We start from the raw sequence: 18,175 nt of genomic DNA, 5'->3' as shown, positions 1-18,175 counted from the left end.
ACAAGACAATTATTCATTTGAATTTTTTAAATGCACTGGTCCATATTGATGTATTCTTGGTTCAAAGTGAAAGGTGAAATATTTTTACTCCTAATGGAGAGGTGGATGGGGGCAGGTTGTGAAGGTCCTTGAATGCTAGGTTGAGGAATAACAACTTAATCCTGTCTGCAGAAAGAAACTGCCAGAGGAAGGCTACAAAATGACCTTGGCTTTACAAACACCACTTGGAGAAAATGTAGAGAATGGGTGGGTGGAGTGAACATGCTGGAAGTGCAAACACTTTTGATAGAAAGTCCAGCATGACCAGGGTCCAAGGGAAAGTGCTGAGGACTGGACTGAGAATGAGAGCAGAGGTCACAGACAGGGGGGCTATATTTGAAAGCACTGTGGAGCTAGAATCAATAACATTTGGGGAATTACTGGGTATTGGGAATGAGGAAGCAAAAGGAATCAAAGTGCCTCAGGTTTGTAGAACAATTGACTAGATGAAGTGTCATGCTATTTGCCCAGATCAGGGATACAGCAAGAGAAACCGGATTGGAAAGAGGTAAGTTTTTTTTTTTTAATGTAACATTTAAAGGATGTGTATTATGGGCCAGGACTTTAATGGCACTTGATACACCACCTCACTCAATCTTCTCAATAGCTTTCTGAAGTTTGTCTTGTCATTTTCCCATTTTACACAGGAGGAAACTGAAGCAGAGAGGTTAAGTGCCTTGTTCTGATCACCCAGCTAATATACAGTAGAGATGGGGTGTGAAAGGAGCAAGAGAGCCCACTTTATATCATTGTGTTGAGGTGGTAGCAATCTGGGGCGATGTAATTGTTGGTATAAATTTGGCAGATGAAAATCCAGTTCCTTTTCTGATTTGTTTTTATTTATACTCTATTTAAGTGTGAACATGTATTAAGGCTTGAAAAAGAGTCCCAATCTCTTCTCCTTCTAGATTATATCCACTTATGGCTACAAAGCATTGATCTTAGTTTTGTACAAATAGTTGCACATCTTCAGCTGCCTGTTAAACATTCCTAATTGCATGATGGCTTTCATAAAATTATGTAAGCCTTAATTGAGGATCTGTAACTAACTCATTATGCTAATCTGGAACAGTCATATATCTTTTCAAAGCTTCAGTTTTTCCTTCAGTAACAAGAGGTGGTTTAAAGTTATATAGTGCAAGACTTTAAGTCCTGGGAAAAGCCTTAGATATCTAATTATTGACAGGTCCCTGGAGTTAAAATTTGTGCTTTCTAATACAGTTGAAATTTAGCCATTAAAATATATACAATAAAAAATTCACTTCATCAGTTACACTAGCCACATTAAAATATTCAGTTGCCACTTGGGACTGGTGGCTACCATAATGAACAAGGTTGATATAAAATATTTTTATAATTACTAAAGATTTTATTGGATATACAGATATTGGTAGATTACCAACTGTTTAAAGCCAAAATTGTCTCCCTCTCAATTAACTCAAACTTCACACTTTCTATGTCTCATAGTAGCATATAACACCAATGTTATGGACTGAATTTTGTCTCCATCCCAAATTTTTATGTTGAAGCCCTAACTCTGAAATGTGACTATATTTGAAGATAAGGACTTTAAGGAAATAATTAAGGTTAAATGAGGTTATAAGTGTGGGACCCTAATCACATAGAGCTGATGCCCTTATAAAAAGAGAAACACCATTGATCTCCTTCTTCCAGCACATGCTCAGGGGAGAGACCATGAGAGGACTTAGTGAGAAGGCAGTCATAGGTAAGCCAGGTATAAACATCTTACCAGAAATCAACCCTGATGGCAGCTTGGCCTTGGATTTCTCGCTTCCAGAACTGTGAGAAAATAAATGTCTACTGTTTAAACCACCCAGTTTGTGATATTCTATTAGGGAAGCCCAAGTTGATCAGTACAACCATTCTTTCAGAAACCCAATGAAGAAAAGGGATATACAACTTCCATCCAGCCTTAACCCACAAACCTATTACACCTTCTTCTTCTCTTTTGTACTCATCTTCCCTTTTGCATATGCCTTGAAGGTTCTTCTCCTTTCCCATTATTTCCACTATTAACTTAACATCATCTCATATTTGAGATACTAAGTTACCTGGCATCATTTTTCCTACTACCACTCTAGATTTATAAATTAATCTCACCAAAAGATTGCTTTAATTTCTGGTATCTTTTCCCATAAATCTTCAGAGTTCTGGATATACTCTTGGGAAAAACCCCAGCTTCTTACCTCAGGATTTCAGTCCGGTCACATTTACTCTTCATGCTTCCTTCCTCAAGCTGCACATACTAGTAAACTGGTCTCTTGATTCACCCTCTACTTTTACAATTGCTGACCTCACTCCTTGCCCAGTCATCTTGCCCCAGAACAGGATTCACCTACATTTTGGGGCAAGATGCCTGAACAAGGAGCTGTGAATCAGCAACTGTTCTTAGCCCTTTAATTATATTATATAATTTTCATTAAAAACTCTATGCAATCAATAGTGGTCTCACCATTTAAATGGAAAATATATTGCTCAAGTTAAGTTTTCACTTCTGGTTTGTCATATTTTATCCTCAACACTGATTTGGTGATTGGTACCAGAATATTTATCTTTTCAAGTGGACCCATTTCCCCCACTGGCCTCAAAGCTTCTTGAAGGCAAGTCCTCTTTTGCACACTTCATTCAGGCATCAAAGCAGATCTCAAACTAGATTGATTTCTTCCTACTCAATCATTTCTCAATAAACTGTAAGCTTCTTTTTCTAAATTCCATCCCATAAGTGTTGGTATTCCTCCAATATTAGCCTTAGGCCCTCTGCTCTTCTTAGTCTATACACTTTGCATTGCAATTTCATGAGCCTTTGGTCCCATTACCAGCTCTATGTGCGGTTGAGCATTGTATGTGTGATTTGGGCCAGCCTAGCATGCAGGCCATGTAGACTCCTCTGATACAGGGAATGCCTTTGTGCAGAGAAAGACTGCAGTCCATCAGGGATACTGGAATTCTTTGTTGTGACCTCTGGCAGAGATAAGACTAGGGGAGACAGTGAAGCCCCCACACTCACTCAGAATTGTGAGCTTGCTGACGCTGCCCTTGAATGATCCTGTGAATGAGTCTGGCCTTGATCTATAAAGTCAGCATAGGAAATATGCTTGGGAGACCAATAATGTTTGCTATAATCCCATAGTCCATTTATATTTGTTATAATATAATCTATTCTGTCTTATATTACAGTTAGTATTGTGCTGGGCTTCCCCTTATTACATGCTAAGTTTCTTGAGAGCAGAAACTTTTTAACCCTTTCCCACCAGTGTTTTCTAAGATCAACACACACACACACACACACACACTCACACACACACACGCACGCGTGCGCACACACACATGTTGTGATGTTGAATTAAATTCCCACTATCCTTGCCTATCCCTGTAATGGAAGGCTGTATAAGATCTACCATTCCCTTTCCCCACTCTGTGTTTCATCCTAAACCATTAGAACATCTACAAAAGCTTAAGGCCTAAAGGAAATTGATGTAGGCATAGGCATGGGAGACAGCACTCAGCCACTCAGGAATCAGAGCTAGAGCAGTGGTTCTCAAAGGGTGGGACCTGGGTCCACTGCATCAACCTCATCTGAAAATGTGTTAGAAGTGCAAATTCTCAGGCCCCACCCCAGACCTACTAAGTCAAAAGGTCTGGGAAAGGGGCTCAGAAATCTATGCTTTATAAATCCCTTGCATGATTCTCAGCTAGAGAATGACCAGTGAATCAACCTTAGGGCTGAATAAGATTTCTTGGAGCTAGCCAGAGGGAAGATACTGTAACATTAGGATATGTCTTGTTCAGTAGGAGAACTGAGCAAGACTGACCCTGGGGAATGTGATTCTATTAAAGAAAAAAAATGAAATCTGAGATGCTTTTGATGTTAGAGAAAGATTTAGTTTATAGAGAGTTTCAATTTGCTGAATAGAAACTCAAATAATAATAAGAATATGAAGGAATTAGAGTGTCAGGGCACACTCAAGGCGAGACAAGCCTTCTCAGAGGAGAGCCAGATGTCATAGCTGACAAGAAAGCACAACGGGACCAGCACTTGGCACAGATACAAAATTCTTACAAAAATGCAGATAGCCTTCAATATGGTCCCTGTAAAGACACAGAAAAAATGGAATTGGAAAGACTGGGAGACGAGAAATATGAATTTCAAGAGAGAATAGAGGAACAGGGCAGGCTTTATCTAGGACTAGAAATGGGATAAAGCCAGTAATATTCATGCTAGGTTCACTCACGTGCCTAAGTAGAGTAATTTACTTTTCTCAGATATTAGGCCTTGCATTAGTCAGGCTTCTCCACAGAAATAGAACTAACAGTGTGTGTGTGTGTAGAAAAAAAGAGCAAGCAAGTGAGATTTATTGTAAGAAATTGGCTCACATGATTGTAGAGGCTTGGCAAGTCCCAAATCTAATGGAGGGGGCTGGCAGATGGAAGACTCAGGGAAGAGTTGTAAAGTTGCAGTTGGAGTTCAAAGGCTATCTGCTGGCAGCATTCTTTCTTGCTCAAGAGAGGTCAGTCTTTGTTCTATTGTGGGCCTTCTGCTGTTTGGATGAGGCTCTCCCACATTATGGCGTGCAATCTGCTTTACTCAAAGTCTACCAACTTAAATGTTAATCTCACCCCAAAAATACCCTCACAGAAATATCCAGGGTATTTAACTAAATATCTGGGCAACCTGGCCCATCCAAGTTGACATATAAAATTAACTATAACAGGCCTTCACCCAAGAAAGCTGCCTGATGCCAGGTTGGTAATAGTGGTGACTGTGGTGGGGATGCTACTCCCACATAAGACGACTGAGAGGAGCAGAGATCGGCCAGAGAGCTCTTCACTAAAGGGGTAGACTGCTTTATTTGTGTTTTGTTCATTTCTAATTATAAGCCATATAATAGTTTAGAGAAAAGGAATAAATTATATGAATTTCTACAATAAAGACTAATTACTTCTTAATCATCTAAGACAGGGCTAGTCAACCTTTTTATACCTACCGCCCACTTTTGTATCTGTTAGTAGTAAAATTTTCTAACTGCCTACTGGTTCCACAGTAATGGTGATTTATAAAGTAGGGAAGTAACTTTATAAAATTTATAAAGTAGAGTTACAGCAAGTTAAAGCATATAATAATAATTACTTACCAAGTACTTTATGTTGGATTTTTGCTGTTTGACAGAGTAAGTCTTTATAAAACAACTTACTATAGTTAAATCTATCTTTTTATTTATACTTTGGTTGCTCCTCTACTGCCCACCATAAAAGCTGGCACGCCCACTAGTGGGCAGTAGGGACCAGGTTGACTACCACTGGTCTAAGACATTATATCTAAAATGTTAAACTTATTTCCCCTTACTATTTTCTTACTTAAGGCTGTCTAATTTCTAAATTCTCTCCCTCACTACAGTCTTATGGCTTTTCAGGCATTTCCTGATTAATCTAAATCTATTTTGACTCTATTTTTCCTGCCATGTTTCTCTACTTATTATCTCTAAAAGTTAACAGGTATTTGGACTATTCTAATTTGTGGTTATTATGAATAATACTGCTGTGAGTATTTAAACACAAGTTTTCTTTTTTCAATATGTGTACATATATGTCTGTCAGGTATATTCCTAAATGTGATGTATATGCACATGCTCAGTTTTATTAGACTATCTTATACACATTTCCTCATGTTGTGTCTGAGAATTCCAGTTGCTTTACATTCTCATCAACACTGGTACTATCAGTCTTACCATGCCAATGGAATTAAGGTGAATATTTCATTGTGGTTTTTGTTTGCATTTCTTTGAATACCAGCAAGTTTGAATTCCCTTTAATGTGCTTGCAAGCCATTTTGATATCTTTTTCGGGAGGAGAAGAGCCTGTTCTAGTATCTTGCTTTATTTTTTTTCTTTTAGGTTGTCTATTTTATTATTAATCTTTTGAAGGTAAGGTCTTTGTGGATTATAGGTATCATGCATATCTTTTCTTACTGTATTCCTGCCGTTTTACTCTTAACGGTATCTTTTGATAAACAGAAGTCTTAATATTTAATGTAGTCCAATTTTTCAGTCTTTTTCTTAATGGTTGGTGCTTTTGTGTCCTGTTTAAAAATATCTTTTTCAACCCCCAAATAGTGAAGGCTCTGTTATATTAGAAACTCTCTTAGAAATGTTATGTTTTACCACTCACATTTAGACATACTCTCACCTAGAGATGATTGTATGTAAGGTATGAGGTGGAGTCAAGTTTAATTCTTTCCAATGTGCTCCAGGTTGAGTTCCCCAGGGCACAGAATTTGGGGCATTGAGATTTGTATGCAGTTTTGCTGGGGTAAAACCTGAGAAGGACCAGAGAAAGCAGAGTTGGATGGAGGAAGATACGAAACTTTAATAAAACAGTTGTATTAGTGACCTAATCTATTCCCAAGGGCATCTTAGGCTGGAATGGTCCTTCAGATACCAGTCTAGGCTAGAGTCAGGAGTTTAGACCCTTGCGTAAATCACTCTCTGGGTGTGGGATATCCTCAGGGAGAGAGCCTAATCTTAAACAAAGAAGCTTTTCTTGGTTAAGTGAAATTCCTGAGAGAGATGCAGCAGTAAATCATCATAGCTAACTTTGCCATAAGCTGGGAGAGTCAGGACCTCAGGAAACCAGGACCTGAGTAAACCAGCTGACATAACTTGTTGAAAAGTTCATCCTTTTTTCATTGTATCTGCAATGCCACCTTTGTCATACATCAAGTGACCATATGTATGGGTCTGATTTTAAACTCTATTCTGTTTCATTGGTTTCTTTGTCAATCCTTGAACCAATACCACAGTGTAAACAACTGCAGCTTAATCATAGATTTCAATATCTGGGGACATACTGTTTTTCAAGATAATATTGGCTTTTCTTGCCCTTTGCATTGCTATTTAAGCCCTAAAATCAGTTTATCAATTATCACACATTGCAAAATGTTTGCTGGATTTTTGACTGGCTAACATTGAATCCATAGATTCAATTAGAGAAGAAGTAACATTTAAAAAAATAATGAATCTTGTAATTCAGGAATTTGATATATCCCTTCCTCTATTTGGTCTCCATTAATTTCACTAAATAATATTTGATAGTTTTCTTTATAGAGTCCTTGAAAATCTTTTTCCTCCATTTTTGGGGAATGTTGCTGTAAATTAAAATTCATTTGCAAACTCTTTATGTTGGTATAAAACATAACTAGTTTTTTTTGCTTGACCAGGCTGTGGCACAGCAGATAGAGCATTGGACTGGAACACCGAGGACCCAGGTTCAAAACTCCAAGGTTGCTGACTTGAGCCTGGGCTCATCTGGCTTGAGTACGGGCTCACCAGCTTGAGCATTGGGTTGCTAGCTTGAACGTGGGATCATAAACATGACCTCATAGTCGCTGGCTTGAGTCCAAAGGCCACTGGCTTGAAGCCCAAGGTTGCTGACTTGAGCCCAAGGATCCTGGCTCAAGCAAGGGGTCACTCGCTCTGTTGCGCCTCCCCAGTCAAGGCACATATGAGAAAGCAATCAATGAACAACTAAGGTGCCGCAACGAGGAATTGATGCTTCTCATCTCTCTCCCTTCCTGTCTGTCTGATCCTATCTGTCCCTCTTTCTATCTCTTTCTCTGTCTCTGTCACAATAAAAAAAATTATATATATATCTATATATATATGATTTTTATTGCCCTCGCATCTGGCAAACTTGTTAAATTTATTATAATTCAAATAATTAATCTGGATAATTTTGGATTTTATACATGCATAATTATTTTGTTATTGAAAATGACAGTTCTATAATTTCTTTTGCACTCCCTATATCTTTTAACTTTTCCTTATTTTAGAAATTCTGATATCATGATTACACTCAGGTTTAATAACCATAGTAAGCAATTACAGCACAATTTATTTAATCAATAATTGATTAAAAACACTTTACTTGGTACTCTTTTTTATAAATCATGCTGCAATGAGTATCTTTTCTCTTTTTCTTTTTCTTTTTTTGTAGTGAGAGAAAGAGAGAGAAAGGGGAAGGGAGATGAGAAGCATCAACCTGTAGTTGCAGCACTTTAGTTGTTCATTATTACTTCTCATATGTGCCTTGACAAGGGAGGAGGGAAGCTCCAGCCAAGCCAGTGGCCCCTTGCTCAAGCCAGGGACCTTTAACCTCAAATCAGTGACCAAAGGCTCATGTTAATTATCTTGTGCTCAAGCTGGTGAGCCTGTGTTTCAGCCAGATGAGTTGTGCTCAAACCAGCAACCTTAGGATTTTGAACCTGGGACCTCAGCATTCCAGATCATTGCTCTATCCGCTGTGCTATTACCAGTCAGATAAGTATCTTTTTTTCATACATTTTTGTACAGTCATTCATTTCTTAGAATGTATTCTTAGATTTCTTGAAATAATCTAGTCAACAATTAAATGCATAAAGAGTAAATTAAAAATATTTTGAAACAAGTATATGTAGTTGTCAGACAACAATGCATTTTCTTAAGAACTTCTGTTTTGAGTTACAATGAGATCTCATTTTTATGGAACAAAGTCTAGGGTTTTGAAAGATAAATTTAGTAAAAAGATGTGGGCATATTTACTCCTTTGTATTTCTGCTCTAAAAGACTGACTTCCTGGGAGTCTAACAGCTTTATTGTATTTTAAAAAATATCTTTCATAGTATAAGAATTGTCTGATCTCTTGAGCCAAATAAAAACATTTTTTTCAACTTTTTTTTCTTGATATTGCAAAAAAAAAGCAAAAAGGGAAGGGAGAGAAATAGAGATAGAAAGAAATAAATAGGAAAAAAGAAATGTAGATAAACCATTTGAGATCGTAATCCCATCTCCCATACCATTTCAAAGTAGTAGACCAAATTCATCGCTTCAGGGCAGGTATGTGGCAGGTACCCTCTGCAGAGCATGCCTGGCTCAGTTAAAAGAAAATTTTAACCCCAGTGAGAACAATAATTCCCCAGAAAAAATTTCCCCTGGTGTAATATAATCCCAGAGCAAACTTGACCCTGGTCCTGTTTATTGGAGATGCCCCACATAGGCAGCAAGATCTTGGAGAGATACATTGGCAGGTGGATTGCAGCAAAGTTGTAAGATTTTAAAATATAAGACATCCAGTTAATTCTGAAATTCACACAAACAATGAATAATTTTTTGGTATGTGTCCCAAATATTGCACAGAGCATGCTTACACTAAAAAAATTATTTGTTGTTTATCTGAAATTCAAATTTAACTGGATTTTGTGTGTTTGTGTTGGCTATATCTGAGAACTCTAGATCACAGGCACCTCAGTGCTCAGCTTTGCATGGGCTCAGTTCTTGTGGTCCATGAATGGCCTGGCATGTATCAGAGAGCCACCGAGTCTAGGTCTCCACAATCAGGAACAGTGGAAATTTTGGTGGTAAGTAGAATAAATAGATGACTGAGGACTAAGCCCCTATACCTTGTCACCGTGAGATGCCTTGCTACTTGAATCCAGTCTGACGTGGGAGAGGAAGATCTCTCCAGAATGTCTGAGGCTGAATTTCTGATTTGCTCATGAGGTAAACTATTAAAGTAAAAGTTAGTTTTCTGGCATATTTAAAAACCACATTCCATTTATATCTGAGTATATAAATTGATATTCTTTCTTTGTGATGATACAAAAAACAAAAAAAGTTTGGAACTTCAAAATCTGAGTGATTAGCTTCTTGACTGCTATTGCTCCGTGGTCCGATCTCCAGTAAAGGCTATTTATATAGAACAGGAACAAAACTAAGGATTCAGGATGGAGGCATGGTGACAGCTGCTTATTACTACATCTGAATATGTCCTCATATGGCTCATCCAAGAACCTGAGGTTTTTCCCTGAGGTGCTTCTGAGCTACAGAGTACATGGTAAAAGGGAGAGATCTGCTCAGTTCAGACACACCGGGCACGTACCTGGCTGACTTTGCTTAGTCACAGTAGCACTCTTGCCTGCCACCTCAGAGCTGTATGATGGCAGTAGTGTTAGCATAGGTAGATAGTTAAGGGAGGGAGCAAATGGAATCAGAAATTAGGCCTAATAAACTAGTGGGCTGAATTGGACATTAAGCCTGCTCCACTAGGAAGTTGCAGCATTCACAGCCTCCCCAGGAGAACTCCACATCTCCAGGGAAGAACTGGCCTGGTACTTGGAAAATTCAGAGGTTAGCAGGGGGGAAATTCTTCTGTTGGGCACATGAGCAGTAGGAGCCAAAATGGAGACATTCAAGGGTGGAGTCTAGTATGAAAAAATTTGGGACAAGAATCAGAATCCCTGAAGGTCCAGGAAAGAGTCTGGTTCTGGGGAGGTCCCAGCACAAGCATGGGAAAAACCCAGAAAGTAGGTTGGACAGCAATCCTTCTAGTTTCTGAAAACCAAGAAAATCTATAGATGATTCTCAAGGGTCTCAGAGCAGTTGCTGCTATAATCTGCCCACCCTCAACATCCTTGAGGGTGCATACTTCCTTTTTGTAATGTTAGCTAAAGGACACCCGAGTTCAGGTAAGAAAAGTTTATTAGAGGGTCACCTGCCAGGCTGACTCTTAAAGTAGAGATCAGCAACTGGTTCTTTAGCAGGTAGGGAGGATTAAATAGGGAATTCGAGGGTGGGGGCTGGTAGTCGTTATGGAAAAAAAGGATTAACCACAATTAAGCTAGGGGACCTTCCACACCCAGGTGAGTCAATCTGGATGTCTTGGGGGAGGTGATCTGGAATGTCCATTTTTTAATGTCCCTTCGTCTACTTAAGGGAGGAGAGGGTCATGGCTCCCACCTGCAGCTCTATCACTCTTCACCCTAACAAATCTTACACTACATTTACATTTCTCCCACACATGTGCTCTTTGAAATTCCTTTCTTGCAATACCATAAGAACCTATTTTCACTGGCAGCAGTAAGGGATATTAGTCAGTCTTGGCCATATAGAATGTGGCCATGATCAGGATCTGTTAATTTTGCCCAACTGAATGAAGTTGCCCAGGGAACCATCCATGTAGAAGGTGAAAACCAAACCAACCCCCAGTCATACATAGTGTTTATTACTACAAAGCTTTCACTCCAACATGCATTTTGCTCTTCTGATCCTGGTGAGTGCAGCTGGACCACAAGCTGTTGTGAGGACTTCTTTTGTCTCAACAACTTAGAAATCTAGCCGAAAGGTCGCCAGATTGTTTTCTAGGCCATTTTCTTCTTGAATCACATCCTAAACGTGATGCCTTATCATTCCTGTAGTGAGATAAAAAAAAAAAATAACCCACAAACAAACAAACAACCCCCCCCAAAAAAAAACCCTGCAAAAGTGAAACCCAACCAAGAAAATGTAGCTTGTGAGAGATAACGTAGAGGTCGTAGATCTGGAGTGGCAGGCTGATAAACCGACTCAAAGCTGCTATTCCCCCCACCCCCACCCCACAGCTGCTCTCTTCCGGACTTTTCATTGAGGGCTATTGTAACTGACTTGTTTGGAGAGGGTGTTGTATGGGAAGAGGTGCGTTTCTGACTAAGAAGGAGATCCTGGGCTCATATGTTCACTTTAGCTGCTGAAATGACAAGTTTAAATTCAGAAAAAGAATCCAAAAAAGTAAATTTAGGTGGTACATTGTGCAGAGGCAGAATTTTTTCTTTTTAATTGTCTTCACACTTCAAAATATACCTTTTAGCACTGTGGCTCAGTTCTCTCCTGGTCCTTGTCCCACATCTGCCTTCATCTTAGGAGGGAGTGCGTGTGAGAAGGGAAAAAACCCATCTTCTCCGTAGACATTATAAAAGCCAGTAAACTGCAGGCAGAAACAATATCATCATTTGCAGAAAACTCTGTCCTGAATTGAAGACCCCACAAATTCATAAGTTATTTGGCTAGAGACTATTCCTGGGCAACTTTTCTAAGAACTTTTTCCATGACTTGCAAGTCAAGTTTAGAGACAAATTTATTGATGATCAATGTAGAAAGTCCAAAACTCTCTGCTATATTTAAGAGATTTGCCCTTCCTCACTTCAATTCCTAGCTTACTGCGTCTTCTGCACGTGCTGGCGCCTGCGTTTGCTTCGGTCGTTGCTGACATCGCCTCGGGAGCTGCAGTTGGCTCAGACCCGGTAGGGCAGCGGCGTGCCTGCGCACTCTCGTTGAGCCCTAACTCGAGCTGTGGGCGACGAGGCCCTCAGAGCCGCTCATCTTGGCCTTTCAGGTCGCCTGGACTGTGTTCCTGTGTGAAGTTGGCAACATGAGCCGTGGGTGGGAACCACGGCTTTGATGAGCAGTTAAGAATGCAAGAATTGTACGGGGACACCAAAGACAAAAACACCCAGAAAGATTCCAGTATGGAAACCGCTTCTTTTGGGCAGCAGCCGGATGACACCCCCTATGAGTGGGACCTGGACAAAAAGGTTTGGTTTCCAAAGATCACTGAAGATTTTATTGCTACATATCAGGCCAATTATGGCTTTTCTAATGATGGTATGTCTAGCTCTACTACAAATGTAGAAGATGTTGGTGCTAGGCCTGTAGAGCAACCTCTACAAGGAAACCCCCCCAGATCTCCTGATCTCAAAAAGAAGGGAGAAAAGAGAAAGCCTGAATCAGGGTGGTTTCAGATTGATGAAGACAGAAATTCAAATGTATATGTGTCTGGTTTGCCTCCAGACATCACAGTGGATGAATTTATACAGCTCATGTCCAAGTTTGGCATTATTATGAGAGATCCTCAAACAGAAGAAGTTAAGGTCAAGCTTTACAAAGATAATCAAGGAAATCTTAAAGGAGATGGACTTTGCTGTTATTTGAAGAGGGAATCTGTGAACCTTGCATTAAAACTTTTGGATGAAGATGAAATTAGAGGCTACAAATTACATGTTGAGATGGCAAAATTTCAACTGAAGGGGGAATATGATACTTCTAAGAAGAAAAAGAAATGCAAGGATTACAAGAAAAAGCTGTCTCTGCAACAAAAGCAGTTGGATTGGAGACCTGAGAGAAGGGATGGTCCATCCCGAATGTGGCAGAAGCGAGTTATCATCAAAAATATGTTTCATTCGATGGATTTTGATGATGATCCATTGCTGCTGAATGAGATCAGAGAAGATCTTCGAGTAGAGTGTTCAAAATTTGGACAAATTAAGAAGCTCCTTCTCTTTGATAGACATCCAGATGGTGTGGCCTCTGTGTCCTTCAGGGATCCAGAGGAAGCTTATTATTGTATTAAAACCCTCAATGGACAATCGTTTCGTGGTCGTCAAGTCACTGCCGAAGCATGGGATGGAACTACAGATTATCAGGTGGAAGAGTCGACAAGAGAAAGGGAGGACAGGCTGAAAGGATGGGAGGCTTTTCTCAACGATTCTGAGGCCGGTAATGGTCTTTGAGGTTCAAATTCTGCCTATGCTTCAGAAAGGACAGGGCCTTCTAGAGTAAAGCCTTTTTTAGAGCACCGTAGCACCTCTAAAATGAATTCTCAAGAAGCTGCAACTGAAATGAAATTTAAAGAACATATAGTTGAAAAGAAATTTGAAAAAACAGAAGATGGGGGAGAATTTGAAAAAGATGCTACAGAAAGTGACCCCCCAGAAGAGGCTGAAGATGGCTGCCCTCGGGAAGAAGCTGAAGAAAGTTGCCTTGAAAGCAAGTCTGATGAAGGTTGCCCCAAAAGGGAGTGTGAAAAGAGGATAGTCCTAAAAAGGAGTTTAAAGTGAATGACCCTGGAAAAGAATCCAGAGAGAAGCAACTCAAAAATGATTCTGAAGAGAATGGCCTTGAACAAGAGTCTGAAGAAGAGAATGGCCCCCAGAAGGGCTCTGAAGAAGATAAGTTAGAAAGAGAACCTGAAGAACACTGCTCTGAAAAGCTGTTTGAAGATGGTTCTGAAAAAGAACTAGAAGAAAATGGCCTCAAAAAAGAGTTTGATGAGAATGGCTCTGACAAGGAGCTTAATGAAAATGATCTAAAAAAAGAGTTCGAAGAAAAAGACTCTGAAAAATCAGAATTTGAAGATGACAGCTCTGAAAAACTGTTCGATGAGGAAGGCTCTGAGAGAGAGTTTGAGGAAGAATCAGATGAGAAGGAAGGAGAGGAAGATACATATGAAAAAGTTTTTGATGATGAATCTGATGAAAAAGAGGACCAAGAAGATGCATAAGAAAAGAGGTTTGAAGATGCTGAAGAAAAGGAGATCGAAGATGATGGAGATAAAAAAAATGTTTAAATATTCAGACAAAAAAAGTGAAGTAGATGAAAAGGAGGATGAAGATGGAATTGATGAAAACATGTTTGAAGATGATGATTCCATCAAGGGGTTATTTAATGATTCTGACAAGAAAGGGATTTTGGGTGATTTGGGGAATATACAGAAAGAAGGGGCTCAGTCCACAGGTAGCAGCTTTATCCTCATTAGTGATGATAATGATGATGATAATGATATTTAATTCCTTAAACTTTTGGGAGAAGTTTCTCCATCTACAATTTGCCTAGGCTCCAGGGTAATTAATAGTAGTATTACCTGAACATGTGCATAGTGTTAGGATGCCATCAGACTAGTGCACTGATGTTTTCATTGATACCTGTTTTTATTGATTTTAAATATATGCTAATTGGCTGTTCAGTTAAAACTTTATAGTATAATGCAAGTAATTGGGATAGTCATCTTTTGTCAGATTTGTTAAATGCATACAGAATACTTTAACTATTTTGATTGAAGTTTGTGAAATTCAAAAATAAAAATAGGTGGTTAATATGCAAAAACTGAAAAAAGAATTTTCAATTTACTTGGAATGGGTTAAGTAGTAAAAAGCTTATTAAAAATACCTAAACTTTATGTTGTACTGAAAATATGGCTATTTTTCTGCTTACTTAATATATCTGGCTGTTTTCCCCACTATCTGTTACTAAACAGCAGCTTGTTTTCAGTGTCTCTGGCTGTTTAAAGAAGCCCCAAGGCAGTGCTTCTGTCTGCTTATCTTATTGTCAGAGAGACTGGACCTGATACTTTTGACTTATAAATGAACACTGGTATCAGCCTATCTGGGGTATCTAGCTATTTTCTTCTTCTAAGAGGACTAAAAGAAGGTTCTCTAACCCAGGTATTGTGGAGGTCAGCTTTCTTTTCTGGGTTCACACCTTAAATTCTATTAAGGGAAGGAGAACTGAAGCAGTGCCCTGTGCCCTCTGGCAGGAGAGAAGCCCATAAACTTTATTTTTTTCTCTTTCCCATCTTGTCTGAGGGAATCCCAGACAAAGCTACTATTGTCAAATATGTGAATGGTTTATTTATTGTTTATATCTAATCTTCAGGTGCCATAATTATCATAATACATATCATCAAATATGTCAAATTAAATTTGTGGCAAGTCTTATAATTTCAATATTACTCTTGTGTTTAAAATCCAGGATAATTTCACCTGGAACCAGGCTGCTCTGTCACTGATCAAAGCTGGCTTTCTGGAGAATTATGTTGTGCCTCTGTGATCTTGCTGTGCACCCCATGCTGGAAGCTTCACTCCTTTCCTAGTGGGTACACAGCTTCTCATTTCCTGAGCCTTCTGTTCATGATCTATGTATCAGAGAAAAGATGATGTTTGCACCATCTGCAAAGTGGGTCAGCTAGTCTTTGAGGTGACCTAGAATATTTCTGGGACTCATAAGTTTAGAGACAGATAAGAAGGGGAAGAAAGGACTTGACCCCTCCTACAGTGCAATCAAACTTTAGCTTGAATAGACTTGGTTAAGGTAGGCACTGAAAACCCTTCCCAATCTCAAATATCTCCTCCAGAGGCCTGTCCGATCACTGAAACTTTCCAAAAATGGATTGTTGACCATTAGGGAATGTCAGAAAAGATTACCGTGTTACTGAGTAATATGTTGGCACCTATTGAAACATTTATACCATTGCTTTGTCAGATTTGTAAGCTCAGTGAATTGCAAACAGTGAGAGGGTCATATATGTAACTCATGAGAATCATTCATTTGGGGACAAGCCATAGATATGATAAAAATTGATAGTTATTTTTTTCCTTCTCTCTGTTTCTTTCCCTTTCCTTCAGCTTCTTTAATAAAGCTTAGGATCTTGGCTATACAGTACATTATCCTTTGTTCAGTACATTTATGTGATTGGTCAATGCATGATCTGATTTACTTACTTAATTATTTAAAAGAAGCACTCTTAAGCCTTCCACTTAGTACCCTATTTTATTCTCAGAACTCACCCAACCTAAGGAGCTCAACCACCTCCCTGAATCCTGTGTTTATAATTTCCTTGCTTTCATTTTTATATGTGTGAGTATTCACCTGTTCTCCTAGAGATGATCACTTAGGTTTTTCCAGGATCTTGCTATTTAAATAGTAATATTTTTACAGTCTTGTACCTATCACAGAGTATACATGTATCAGAGTTTTGCTTGTTTGTTTGTTTTTATATTAAGAGTGGTATAGCTGGCTCATAGAGGAGGCGAGTGTTTCACATTATAAGATAATGCTAAGTTAATTTCCAAAATGATCATACTGATTTACATTTTCACCAATAGTGCATAAGAAATCTTGTGGACCTACATGTTTTTCCCATCATTTCCACATCCAGTGCTAATAACTTGGCATTGAAATTTAAATTGTTTTGCCAATTATATAGATTTAGCTTGTATCTCATGTTTAAACTTGCATCTCCACAGTCACTACTGAGATTTTTTCATATAGCCACATAGGTTTCTTCTGTTTCGAAATTTCTGTTCATGTCTTCTGCTCATTTTCCAATTAAGACATAGCACTTTTACACTGATATGTAAGAACTGATTTTCTTTCTAAAAATAAAAGTAACTTTTAGTCTAAACTTGGGATTCTATTCCCAAATGCACTTTGCACAAATTATTTTATATATTGATATTATTCCTACACTAGGAAATTCTTATTTACATCTAATATACAGAGAGTATTAATAAGCAATGTTCCTGATCTTTGGAAAATGACGATTCTGATTAAACAATTTTCAACCATTTTGACCATTATCATTTGCTTTCCCATCCACTTCCAGTTCAGACCACCATCATTTCTTGCTTTGATGACTGCAACAGATTCTTAACTCTCTCTCTCTGCTTCTATTCTTGCCCTCCCCAGTCTATAAAACAGCTCCCATGATTTTTCACTCCTGTCAAAATCCTCCCATGACTTCCAATTGTCCTTGTAATAAAACTGAAACTTACTACCACAGTTTGATCCTTGCCTTCTCTTTCCATCTCTCTTTCCTTGGCCTTTAAGCACACAGTCATTTATGCTGTTTCTAGGTAAGACCAGGGTTGATTTTCTTCCATGTCTTCTCTGTGGAATGTAAGCACCATGATGGCAGAAACTTGGCTGCTATATCACTTTTATCTAGAACAGTGTCTGGCACATAGTAGCCCCGCAGTAGCTATTTATTTGTTAAATAAAATAAAATAATGAATAATATAGATGAGGAGGTTATCTAAAACTTCTTCAATTATCCACATAGATGTTTATAGATAGCATTAAATCAGCAAACATATATCATTATAAAATGGGTTCAAAGAACTAAGATGATTCTAGATAAAATCAAAGGATCTTTAGAAGATCAAGTGAATTGTGGAAAATATGTAGAGTTGGTGTTTTAAAAAATATAAACTTCATTAAACTATATTTTTCATATCATTTATTTTAAGTATACAATTCAATGATATTAAGGAAATTTACTAAATGGTATAACTATCATCATCAGTTTTGGAACATGTCCATCCTCCCAGTAAAATCCCTCTGTGAAGAATCCTTCACAGTTGATTCTTTTTTGTTAAACTGTGGAGACTTTTTTAATGTTAAAATATACATATAAGACATTCTATAATGTATATGAATGGCTTAAGCAATAATAAAAAGAATATCTGTATATTTATGAACTAGTTTATGGAAAAGAATATTCTTGTTTAGCATTTTTTATTCCCTTGCTTACTTTATGGCTGTACTGCATTTGGATGTGTCTCTAGCAATATATTTTCTAAATTTTTATTTTATTTTATTTTTTGTGACAGAGACAGAGACAGAAAGAGAGACAGATAGGAACAGAAAGACAGGAAGGGGGAGATGAGAAGCGTCAATTCTTTGTTGCAGCACCTTAGTTCATTGATTGCTTTCTCATA

At 38.3% G+C, this 18,175-nt stretch overlaps 1 pseudogene; it reads left to right on the top strand.

Moving 5' to 3' along the window:
* The first annotated feature begins 485 nt into the window (after nt 1-485).
* LOC136306555 (17S U2 SnRNP complex component HTATSF1 pseudogene) lies at nt 486-14,467 on the top strand (annotated as a pseudogene).
* The last annotated feature ends 3,708 nt before the right edge of the window (nt 14,468-18,175 follow it).

Source organism: Saccopteryx bilineata, chromosome 5 (genome assembly GCF_036850765.1).
Source record: "Saccopteryx bilineata isolate mSacBil1 chromosome 5, mSacBil1_pri_phased_curated, whole genome shotgun sequence".
Lineage (NCBI taxonomy): Eukaryota > Metazoa > Chordata > Mammalia > Chiroptera > Emballonuridae > Saccopteryx > Saccopteryx bilineata.
This window is presented reverse-complemented; position numbering and strand designations above follow the sequence as displayed.